The sequence below is a fragment of the Erpetoichthys calabaricus genome, chromosome 9 (assembly GCF_900747795.2).
Source record: "Erpetoichthys calabaricus chromosome 9, fErpCal1.3, whole genome shotgun sequence".
In the NCBI taxonomy this organism is placed as follows: domain Eukaryota; kingdom Metazoa; phylum Chordata; class Cladistia; order Polypteriformes; family Polypteridae; genus Erpetoichthys; species Erpetoichthys calabaricus.
In genome coordinates, this window is record NC_041402.2 from 8,873,750 (window position 1) to 8,886,723 (window position 12,974).

At 42.1% G+C, this 12,974-nt stretch overlaps 1 protein-coding gene across 1 annotated transcript in view; it reads left to right on the forward strand.

Annotated features, from left to right (window-relative positions):
* Positions 1-4,148: 4,148 nt before the first annotated feature.
* The window catches only part of scai (suppressor of cancer cell invasion), a 404,273-nt gene continuing 395,447 nt past the window's right edge, over positions 4,149-12,974 (forward strand). The window contains exons 1-2 of the mRNA XM_028809140.2: positions 4,149-4,470; positions 4,954-5,013. The gene's annotated coding sequence lies outside the window, so the exon portion shown is untranslated. The remainder of the gene's footprint in view (positions 4,471-4,953; positions 5,014-12,974) is intronic.

Below are 12,974 nucleotides of genomic sequence, written 5' to 3' on the forward strand. Positions count from 1 at the left end.
TGCAAGACAGCTGAAGATGCCATCACCTATAGAGTTCAAGTTAGTGTGGGGCACAACAAGATGACCAGAATCGAGGACCCTAGTGGCTGTACAGGAGCAGAACGCAAGGCCATTTAAAGCTTTGTAGATTGTTAATAGAATTTTATATTCGATCCCATAAAACAAAGGGAGCCAGTGAAGGCGAAGCAGGATGGCTGTGATATGGTCGCTGCTGTTGGTCATTCATGTTAGGACTCATGCAGCAGAGTTTTGAATTAACTAGAGATGTGATATAAGATTTGAAGGGGCACCTGCCAGTAGGGAGCTACAATAACCGATATCGGATGTGATAAAAGCAGGGACACGTTTATCAGCAATAGAAAAGGAGAGGAATGTTCAAACACTGGATATGTGACAGAGGTGGAAGTAAGAAAGTTTCTTAATGTGGTTTATGTTGGTGGAGTTAGAAAGGAAGGAATCAAAAATGATACCAAGATTCCTTGCATTGGAAGGTCTAATGAGGTCACCATCAAGAGTGACTGAAAAAGGAGCTCATGTTCTTAAGTTGCACTTTAGTGCCAATTTTGCAAGAGTTCAGTTTTGTTGCAATTTAATTTTAAATAGTTCTGCTCCATCCAGTTTTTAGGTTTGCTGAGAAAGTTCTGAAGTTTCGCTTTTAACATTGAAATAGGGTTAAGATAAAGTTCATAGTTCAACAGTACTTAGTGAACTGTAACTTTCTGTAAAATTTTAAATTATGATAAATGTATTTATTTATGGTAGTAAATGATAAAAATGATTAATATTCCAGACACAAAAGAAATCCAACAAAACGCTAAGCACAAAATGATAAACATGACACAGTCCAATTTCGCAGATGTTGGTGATGTATGTTTGTAATGAAATCCCCTGTGAACAGCCTCCTGAACGTTAGGTAACGTTTTGTCATATTGTGATGCCGAAATATGTGAGGATTTGTAGAACTTAGGAGCCCACCCAGAAGAATTCACACAAAAAAGCAGGTGCAGGACAAGAACATACAAGGGCATCTCAAAAAATTAGAATATCGTGAAAATTTATTTTGAAAAGGGAAATAGGAACCTAATCAAGGACTTTGTTAAATGGTGCGACTCAAACCACCTACACCTGAACACCAGCAAAACCAAAGAGCTGGTGGTGGATTTTAGGAGACCAAGGCCCCTCCTGGACCCCGTGATCATCAGAGGTGACTGTGTGCAGAGGGTGCAGACCTATAAATACCTGGGAGTGCTGCTGGATGATAAATTGGACTGGACTGCCAATACTGATTCTCTGTGCAAGAGAGGACAGAGTGGACTATACTTCCTTAGAAGGCTGGCGTCCTTCAACATCTGCAATAAGATGCTGCAGATGTTCTATCAGACGGTTGTGGCGAGCGCCCTCTTCTACCCGGTGGTGTGCTGGGGAGGCAGCATAAAGAAGGAGGACGCCTCACGCCTGGACAAACTGGTGAGGAAGGCAGGCTCTATTGTTGGCATGGAGCTGGACAGTTTGACATCCGTGGCGGAGCAACGGGCGCTGAGCAGACTCAATCATGGAGAATCCACTGCATCCACTAAACAGTGTCATCTCCAGACAGAGGAGCAGCTTCAGCGACAGACTGCTGTCACCGTCCTGCTCCACTGACAGACTGAGGAGACCGTTCCTCCCCCACACTATGCGACTCTTCAATTCCACCGGGGGGGGTAAACGTTAACATTATACAAAGTTATTGACTGTCTGTATACCTGCATTTTTATCACTCTTTAATTTAATATTCTTTTTTATCAGTATGCTGCTGCTGGAGTATGTGAATTTCCCCTTGGGATTAATAAAGTAGTTTCCTCCGGGCGCTCCGGTTTCCTCCCACAGTCCAAAGACATGCAGGTTAGGTGGATTGGCGATTCTAAATTGGCCCTAGTGTGTGCTTGGTGTGTGGGTGTGTTTGTGTGTGTCCTGCGGTGGGTTGGCACCCTGCCCGGGATTGGTTCCCTGCCTTGTGCCCTGTGTTGGCTGGGATTGGCTCCAGCAGACCCCCGTGACCCTGTGTTCGGATTCAGCGGGTTGGAAAATGGATGGATGGATGGATGGATTAATAAAGTATCTATCTATCTATCTAAACCTTCATATATGCTATATTCATTACACATAAAGTAAAATATTTGAAGCCTTTTTTTTATTTTATTGTTGATGATTATGGCAGATAGCTCATGAAAATAAGAAATCCAGTATCTCATATTATTAGAATATTACCTACGATCAATGAAAAAAGGATTCACAATACAGAAATGTCCAATTTCTGAAAAGTATATTAATTTATTCAGTCAGTGCTTGGTTGGGGCCCGTTTAACATGATTTTTTTTTTTTTAGATGCACCTGTAAATCCTGAGAAAACTGCAATCTGACGGGTGTAATTGTAATCCATTTTGCAAGTGAAGCATTCATTGAAGCAAAAAGACATCTCCGATTACGATCCCTTTGGCTTTTTATAGTTCACTTTTAAAGCTTATGCCTGAAGCTCCCCAATGACGCCATGCTCCAGGGGATGCTGGGATTTGCAGTCCCATTTAAGGAACAGGGTTACAGTGTTGTCTGTGTTTTTCTACAATAGGTTGTAAAACTCACAAAGTAATTTCCATTTAATTATTGATGACAAACGGGTCCAAAGCAGACCACCTAATCTGTTAAACATGGTGCCTAGGGTGGGCATGTATGGTTGCCACAGATCCTGGCACACTTCTCTTCATTGATGATGGAACTGCTGATGGCAGTGGCACAATGAATTCTGTGGTGTGTAGAAACATCTTATCTGCTCAGGTTCCAGTAAATGCCTCCAAACTCACTGGTCAGTGCTTCATCCTACAACAAGGTAATGATCTCAAACATACCCCTGAGGCAACATAGGAGTTTATTAAAGCTAAAAAATTGAAAATTCTCGAATGGCCAAGCCAGTCACAGATTTCAATCTAATGGAGCAGGCCTTCCATTTGCTGATGAGAAAACTTTCCGCAGACAAATCCCCTGAAACATGTAGGAGCTGAAGGCAACTGCATTAGAGGCTTGGCAGTGCATCACCAGAGAAGATTTTCAACACCTGGTGATGTCTATAAATCGCAAGAAAATTGCAACAAAATATCACGGATTTAACAGACCTGCTATTGCGGTGTCCCTAACATTATGGTGCCTTGAAAGGGGGAGCACTGTGTATAAAAAGTATGGCAATTGAAATGAATACAAAACCCCTGAAACAAAAGTCTGCAATGCAGTGCTGATGCTAGGTTATTTTGCACCTTAGGACAAGCTTATTAGTGTGCCAACCGTTTGGTAGCTAACCAACCCACCCCTTTATAATCTGTGCCCTAGGCTCTAAAGATTGGCAGGGGCCCTGCTGCAATGTGCACTTTAATCCCGTCTGAATTGTTTGATTTGTAATTTTAAACTGTGGAGGAGAGGGGTAAATCAAGGAAAAATGTGTCTTGATCCCAAAAGTCATGTAGGACACGGTATCTATCCATTAATTCTCTAAACCCACTTATCCGGAGCAGGGTTGTGAGGAAGCTGGACCCAAACCCATCAAGCATCGGGCTCAAGGCAGGAACAATCCATGGAAAGGGTGCCAGGGTGAACAAACACACATACACAAACACATATTGGGGTAAATTTAGCATTGCCAATCCACCTAACCTGTAAGTGTCTGAACTGTTGGGAAAACCAAAACACGACTCGTCACACCTAAACAGGGAAGAGGAACAACTGACAGGAAAACGCCGAGGAAAAAAATATATGCTAAGACTGCACAACAATGCCAAAAAAAGAAAAAAAAGAGTTGGTACCTTCATCTGCTCTTGCGGGCCTCGTGCACAGGATGTCGCTGTAAGGCAGTTTCTCTCAACCCTGACAACGGGGCCTCACTTCGCAAAACAACCGGGTTGTTGCTTCTGAACACACACAAAAGGGGTTGGCTCCATGGCGCCATTTGACCATAGATCGACATAGGCCGTATCCAATCACAAAGCTAGTTCGGCGGAACTGACAGTACCTATCGCCAATGGGAGTCGAGAGGGGGCGGAGTCACGCTTGGTAGAGGCGCACTTCAAACATGAGCCCATCCACTCCCCTCCGCCTTCCCCAAACTGACACTGAATCGTAATTACATGTCCATGAAAAAAAAAAAAAAGAGCAGGACAAAGCGAGGTTCTTCTTTTATTTACACATCTTTTTTTTTTGTTTAAACACAAGCCCTTACTAATGAATGTGTTTGCCGAGTAGCTTGTAAACGCTGCAATAATCATCCGAAAGAAAGAAAAAATTGTGCTCGGGTGCCAGAGAGACGAGCAGCAATTCTGAAAGAGAAGGGAGAAAGAGAAGATTCATCAGATAGTTACTTCCTTATGTGTACACGTTGAAAAAGCGGGTTCGACAGCACGTCGGGATCTTTGCCGGATGAGCGGAGAGAGCTGCTCGAGACACCACGTAAGATTTAATTTGCTGTCGGCGTGTTTTTGCATCTGCTCGCGCTTCGTTGCTTGCTTTGCTAGCTTGCTCCTTGGCGCGCCTCTCAACGAGCAGGCTTGGCGGTGCGGCGAAGGTGTCAGTCGGCGTCTGTGCTGGAGCGTGAAAGCAGCGGGGCAGGTAGCGGGAAGCGAAGGTGGGCTGACGCTCGCAATCGCGGCACGTCCGTCCCGCTTTGGCGCGTCTGCCTCGTTATGTGTGTGTGTTTTTGTGCGTTCGCCGTCCACACGTGCCACTCGTGTGTTCAGGAATTCTTAAGTGATCGTGTGTGCACTGTGAACACGGATGCTGCAGGCATGTCATCTTTCCTAGTGTGCGTGTGTGTCAGCGAGCTCCTCGAACAATGACAGCCTGACCGCGTATTATTGCGCCGTAGTGGACGCCCGCCTTCATTTCATTCATTGACGATTCTCTTTATTTTTTATTTTTTCCTTTCATAACTAGCACCCGGCGGCAGCCGAAGCGTACCGATCGCAGACTCCAGCGCCTGCTGCAGGTCCAGCGGTAAGTAATGCGTGCTGAACACTTCCCGGCCGGCATGAAGGCTATAAGGGAAATCGCGAGCTTTTGTCATAAATTGTTTTGTCCCCTTACTCACCCCCCCCCCCCCCACCTCCTCTTAATATTTGTCGTAAGTGTGACGTCAAGTGGCGATATCTTTGCAGACCCCGTCAGTCTGGCAATCAAACTGAAGCTGTAGGGTTGAATGGAATAAAATAAGTTTGACAATGTAGTTGAAATTTTTACCAGATTGGTTAACGTGTTTTGTGGTAGGTTCATGTTGGATGGAGCATTTGGGGTTGTCAGTGATCATCTTCAGGTTGAAAATGTACAGAGAATAGAGCTGTTGACCTTTGGGTCACCAAAAACTACAATCTGCTAAATAGATCACTTTAGGAAATGGAAGGATGAACAAAGTGTGTGGAGTCTTCAGAAGAAATTTGACAAACAAGCAGAGACCATTCAGTCTTGTACAACCAATAGCTAAGCTTTCCCAAATTTCATCTAGGTATTTCTTAAAGGTTCTTGATCTTTTTCCACTGTTAAGTGGGAGTCAGTGTGCATGGTCAACCTTCACCATATAACCTGGATTTGCATCTACTCCCAAATCAAACCATTTTCCTTCTAATCTTTCACTATATCATGCACTTTCACTTTGGCCTCCCTCACTTTCTCTTCCCCTGCACTTCCATTTCCTTCAGTTTTTTGCTCCCATCTTCATTGTCTGTCCTCATCTCATGTCCGTGGCACTTCATACTACTTTCCTGTTCCATCCATCCATCTATTTTCCAACCCGCTGAATCCGAACACAGGGTCACGGGGGTCTGCTGGAGCCAATCCCAGCCAACACAGGGCACAAGGCAGGGAACCAATCCTGGGCAGGGTGCCAACTCACCGCAGGACACACACAAACACACCCACACACCAAGCACACACTAGGGCCAGTTCCTTCTTAGGTATGTCTCCCACTTTTGTTGTACCTCACTACCTTTGTGCCTTTTTTTCTTATTCTGTCCTATTTTGCAACTCTACACGTCCATCTCAACATTCTCATTTCTGCCACATCCAACTTCTGTTGTGCTTCTTTTACTGTCCATGTCTCAGCTCCATACAACATTGCTGGTCTCACCATTGTTTTAAGAACCCTACCTTTAACTTTAGTCATGATTCTTCCATCATACGATACTACCTTTGTTCCATCCATGCTGCACTCTGTGGGTTATCTCTCCATCTTGGGCTACCACTGATTCTACAGGTGCTGGTCATAAAATTAGAATATCATGACAAAGTTGATTTATTTCAGTAATTCCATTCAAAAAGTGAAACTTGTATATTAGATTCATTCATTACACACAGACTGATGTATTTCAAATGTTTATTTCTTTTAATGTTGATGATTATAACTGACAACTAATGAAAGTCCCAAATTCAGTATCTCGGAAAATTAGAATATTGTGAAAAGGTTCAATATTGAAGACACCTGGTGCCACACTCTAATCAGCTAATTAACTCAAAAGCCTTTAAATGGTCTCTCAGTCGAGTTCTGTAGGCTACACAATCATGGGGAAGACTGCCGACTTGACAGTTGTCCAAAAGACGACCATTGACACCTTGCACAAGGAGGGCAAGACACAAAAGGTCATTGCTAAAGAGGCTGGCTGTTCACAGAGCTCTGTGTCCAAGCACATTAATAGAGAGGCGAAGGGAAGGACAAGATGTGGTAGAAAAAAGTGGACAAGCAATAGGGATAACCGCACCCTGGAGAGGATTGTGAAACAAAACCCATTCAAAAATGTGGGGGAGATTCACAAAGAGTGGACTGCAGCTGGAGTCAGTGCTTCAAGAACCACCAGGCACAGACGTATGCAAGACATGGGTTTCAGCTGTCGCATTCCTTGTGTCAAGCCACTGTTGAACAAGAGACAGTGTCAGAAGCGTCTCGCCTTTGGACTGCTGCTGAGTGGTCCAAAGTTATGTTCTCTGATGAAAGTAAATTTTGCATTTCCTTTGGAAATCAAGGTCCCAGAGTCTGGAGGAAGAGAGGAGAGGCACAGAATCCACGTTGCTTGAGGTCCAGTGTAAAGTTTTCACAGTCAGTGATGGTTTGGGGTGCCATGTCATCTGCTGGTGTTGGTCCATTGTGTTTTCTGAGGTCCAAGGTCAACGCAGCTGTCTACCAGGAAGTTTTAGAGCACTTCATGCTTCCTGCTGCTGACGAACTTTATGGAGCTGCAGATTTCATTTTCCAACAGGACCTGGCACCTGCACACAGTGCCAAAGCTACCAGTACCTGGTTTAAGGACCATGGTATCCCTGTTCTTGATTGGCCAGCAAACTCGCGTGACCTTAACCCCATAAAAAATCTATGGGGTATTGTGAAGAGGAAGATGCAATACTCCAGATCCAACAATTCAGAAGAGCTGAAGGCCACTATCAGAGCAACATGGGCTCTCATAACACCTGAGCAGTGCCACAGACTGATCGACTCCATGCCATGCCACATTGCTGCAGTAATCCAGGCCAAAGGAGCCCCAACTAAATATTGAGTGCTGTACATGCTCATACTTTTCATGTTCATACCTTTCAATTGGCCAACATTTCTAAAAATCCTTTTTTTGCATTGGTCTTAATTGATATTCTAATTTTCAGAGATACTGAATTTGGGACTTTCATTAGTTGTCAGTTATAATCATCAACATTAAAAGAAATAAACATTTGAAATACATCAGTCTGCGTGTAATGAATGAATCTAATATACAAGTTTCACTTTTTGAATGGAATTACTGAAATAAATCAACTTTGTCATGATATTCTAATTTTATGACCAGCACCTGTAGATAGTTAAACTTATCCACTCTTTTCAGAAACTCCACCTGCAGCCTATCTTCTAAATCCTGATCATCAGCCATTCTCAGATATTCTGCCATCTTCCTATTTATCTTCAATTCTCTAGCTTCCAAAGCCCTTCTCCATTCTTCCAACTTCCTCTCCACTTTCTCCTTTTTGTTGCTATACAACACAATTTCATCAGTAAAAAGCATGACCCAGGGGGATTGGTCTTTTATCCCATGAGTCAATACCTCCTTAACTAGATCAAACAGGTAAGGACTTCAAGAAGATCCCTGGTGCAGATCTGCTTTGACTGGAATCTTATTTTTTTATACCAACCCTGCTTTTAACCCAAGTCCTAACTCTCTTATACACATACTGGATGATCCTCACATACATCTCTCCTTTCCCTGCCATGCACCTCCAGACCAATTGATTTGGCAGTCTATCATAACTCTTCTCTAAATCAATTGAGATTGCTTATGATGATCACCTCCAGGTTAAACATTTACAGAAAGTAAAGTCATTGACTTTATTGTCACCAAAAGCCACAATAGGCTATGTAGACCATTTTAGGAAATGGGAGATTGAGAGAAGCGTGTGCAGGCTTCATGAAAACATAAGAAATTTGGCAAACAGGTGGATACCATTCACACCATCAGTCCATGTTTTATTGCAAGTTCATGTGGATAAACTATTTTGAGGTTTTGGTGATTATCTCCATGTTGAAATTGTGCAGAAATTGTAACCGTTAATCTTTGGGTTTCCAAAAACCACAAATGACTCAATAGATAGTTACATTTTATGTGGCGCTTTTCTAGGCACTCAAAGCATTTCACATACTGTAGATAGTAGGGAAGCCACTTCAACTACCACCAGTGTGCAGAATCCACCTGGATGATGTAATGTCATGTTCATCATACACAACATATTAGGTGGCAAAGAAATGAAGAAGAAGTTAGCTGATTAGAGACCGGGGACAATTAGGAAACCAGAATGGACACGGTCATGGCGTCAAATTTCAGTCTTGCCTCTTCATGTGTAGCGCTTAGCTGGTGGAACAAGCTGACCACCTGCATTCAAAATTCTGACTCCCTCAATGTGTTTATGGTGCCTTTGAGAACTCTCTGGTTTGGTGAATTTCTGTCTGATATTAAATGTTAGGTTTTGTAACTAGAAATTGTAACTAGCTTTTATTTTTTTTCTGAGGTCAATTTTGTCACTTTATCCTGTAACACTTGCTTCCGAAACAATCCTCCAGAGTGATGTTTACTCGATTATGTTTACCTTTTTTTTTTTTTGGTAAGTCACCTTGGATAAAAGTGTCTGTTAAGCACATACATTTAAGTGTACGTGTAGATGTCATGGTGTAGAATTTAGCCAGGATATTTGAGTACACCCTACACTTTTCAAAGGCTGTCCAGGCATCTTTCATGACCATAGAGAATTAGGACCCTGGTTTTACATTTCATCTGAAGGACGGCACCATTTTCAATATGTAAAACCACAGTAGAACACTTTGGAAAATGGAAGGATGAGTGAGTGCAGGCTTCATAATAACATAAGAAGTTTGACAAACAAGAGGAGACCATTCAGTCCATCAAGCTCCTTTGCTTAGTTAGTAGCTGATCTCATCCTGATACTTTTTGAAGGTTATCAACATTTCTTCTTCAATTACGTGTCTTGGTAGTTTGTTCCAGATTCCTAGAACTCTTTGTGTAAAGATGTGCTTACTGGCTTCAGTCCTAAATATACTTCCCCTTAATTTTCAATGGTAATAATAATAATAAATAAAAATTCATTACAATTATATAGTGCTTTTCTCAGTACTCAAAGTGCTATTCACACAGGGAGGAACCGGGAAGTGAACCCACAATCTTCCACAGTCTCCTTACTGCAAAGCAGCAGCACTACCACTGCACCACCTGTGAGGACGTATGCTTTATCAATGCCTTTGAGAATTTTGAAGACCTGGATTAGGTCCTCATGCAATCTCCTCTGCTCAAGACTTAGAAAATTTTAATTCTCTGAGTCTGTCAGAATGCGTTATGACCTTAAGTTCTGGGATACATCTGGTTGATCTTGTCTGTACAGTTTCAAGTGCTGCTATTTTTTTTTTTGTAGAGTGGTGACCAGATTTGCACATAATACTCCAGATTCAGTCTCACCAGTGCCTTATATAATCTGAGCATAATGTTGCTTGATTTCAAAAATTTCTTGGAATGTCTAAGGTAGTGGTGCTCAATTTCTGAATCTGGGAGGGAATGTGGGACCATCATATGATGTTTGACGAAAATTTGTTTATAGAGTAGTCAGACTATTTGTTTTATTAGCTAATATCATCATAATTTTCATGATGAGTGTCATGGTAGCAGCATTCTGAGCTGGTCATTCCAGGCCATGCTTTTATCAACAACTATTTCAACTGTTCCTGGGCCATTTGTAGATCTGCAAAAGGCATTTGACAGGGTGCTGCAAGAGGTGGTGAGTTGGGCATTGAGAAACACAGGTGTAGGTGGATATTTAGGGTCTGCAGTGATTTCAATGTATGAGGAAACATGAAGGTAATTGGGACAGCAGACTGGAATGGTGAAAGCTTTGAGGTGAAGGTGGGGCTGCATCAGGGGTTCACTTTGAGTCTGTTGCTTTTTGTATTAGTGATGGAGGTGTTGTCCAGATGCCACGGCAGCTCTTGTATACTATTGATTAGAGTTTGATGGAAAAAAGTGAAGGGAAGTTGATGGAGAAGATAGTAAAATGGAAAGGTAGTTGTAGGCCTAGAGGTAAATGCAGGAAAGACCAAAGTGATGGTTGGAGTTATTGGAGCAGGAAGTCTATAAGAGGTAGATTCCTGCCCGTGTGGTGTATGTGGTATAGCTGTTGGGAGAAACTACTGACGTGGGTTCATAAAAGATGTAGTGATGTGAAGGGGTAGTCCGTAGGCCGTAAGCACAACCTTTGTGGAAAGCAAGAGTGCAGAGTACAGAATGTTGATGAAGTAAGTGTAAATTTAGATATCGGTAATGAGGCTGTTTTGGAGAAAGTTAAGGGAGTTCAGCAGCTCAGGTGACATGTGCAGTGTAAATGGAGGTGCAGACCCAGAAAATGATAGCCAGGGTGAGAGGTTCGTGGAAGAGATTCAGGGAACTTTCCCCCTTCTGACTTCTAAAGAAATTTCTCTGGCATTGAAGGGAAAAATGATAGCTGGGTGATGTATTAGAGTAATATGTGACATGGCTAATGAAGACAGACAAAGAAATAGATGGAATTTTACTTGTCTCCAAGGGTAAATTTGACTTTTTACAGAAACTCTTTAAATAAATAAATATATACAGTGATACGTCGCACTTCGTACAATTCTAACTTCAAATGTTCCAGTGCTTGAAAGCTAAATTCGATAGAAATTTGATTCAGAGTTCGAATGATGCTTCTACGTTGAAACTGTGCAGTGAACAAAATGCAGCAATGGATGGCGCTTACGCAGCGAGCATAAACATCATCAGTTGTGTACAGTCTTAGTGTTAGTACACCAGGTGTTGTTGACTTACAGGCATAATCTCCTCCTTTTCTCTTACCGGAGTCTCCGGTCCTGTCCTGCCGGTGTACTGTGCAGTCTGTTAACTCGATAGCTGTATCTGGAATGAGTGAATGAAGCAAGGTCTTTGTAATTAGCAGAATGCAACTGTCCTTAACGATCTTATTCGCTGCAACCTGTAGCTTCAACTCATCCATCTTATTTGTGGGGGATCTTGCGTTGGTGAGAAAAATGCTAGGAAAAGGTGGCTTGTTTGGTCACCTCCATAGCCTCGCCAGCTCCGCTGCACCACTTCAGTCTCCTGTTCCTGTGCCTCCTCCGTCTCCTGCCTGTAGTGATGGTAATCTATGAGGAGCCCAGACATGTGGTTATGTCCGCCGGGATGCCGTGAAAACGGAGAAACTCAGCTGTAACAGTCCATTCGCTGCATAGTCCTATTATTAGGAGATCGTGCCAACTGTAGACATTATTAGCCCAGCAGAATGTCACTATGACAAAAAGCAACACACAGAAAAAGGACAAACAAAGGACAAACAAAGCAGCGAAAGAAGAGCACCGAGCCACTGCATCTATGTGCACTGCCATACATTTCATTTTATTAAACAGTATTTATGTATTTTTTTTGTTTTCATGTTTTAATTTATTTAGGGCATTTAATTGTTGTTTTTACCTTAAATTACAGCATGTGTATTTGCTGTTTAAGTTTATCGAGATGGGTGTTATTTAGGGTATGAGAATGAATTACTGTATACACTCGCGGATAAGTCGGGTCCTGAACCCTGAAAAATCGATCGTAAAATCAGACCCCGACTCAAACGCCCGTTCAAAAATATGACACTTGCATTTTTTTCCCCATCTTCTTGCCTCCTCCAATCTCTCACCAGTTTCTCAGACACATTGAATTTTGTTACAGCAGTGCAGTTACCAATTTCTTTCGCCACTTCAACGACTTTTAATTTAAAACCAGCTTCATATTTTCTTCTGATCGAACACTCCATTGTAGATAAGGGGTGCTCTTACGATAAAGGTGTATGAGGATGTGAGATACAAAAAAACACCGGAATAGTTCGGGTATGACCGTGTAGTCACGTAGGCAAAAAAGGCAGTGTGCTCTGTGGGTACTCTCTCAGGTGGGCGTTAGCATATCATAATCTCTTGGACCAACAGTTTCCGCATTCGACTTGTACAACCGACATTATAAAATACCGTAAATTATACGGTAAAATCAAGCCCCAACTTATACGCAGGAGAACTTTTTATTTTATTGATTTTATTGAAATCACACAACATTCCATACAAATAAATCAATTTTTACAAAAATAAGATTGAAAATAAATCAACCCCCACCCCTGAGAAAGAGAGCTAAGCCAGTAGAGGAAAACTTAAAGCTAGTAAAAATAAGTAAATAGATGAATTAATAAGTAAAAAATATAAATGGAGAAGAAAAAAAAAAGTAGAGAGAATCTGCTTCCTCAGTGCTTTTAAAAGCTTATTCTAGAATGTTATTGATTAGATCCTGCCAGGTTTTGAAAAAGTTCTACACAGATCCTCTAAGTACGAATTTGATTTTTTCCAATTTCAAATCATATATAACATCAGT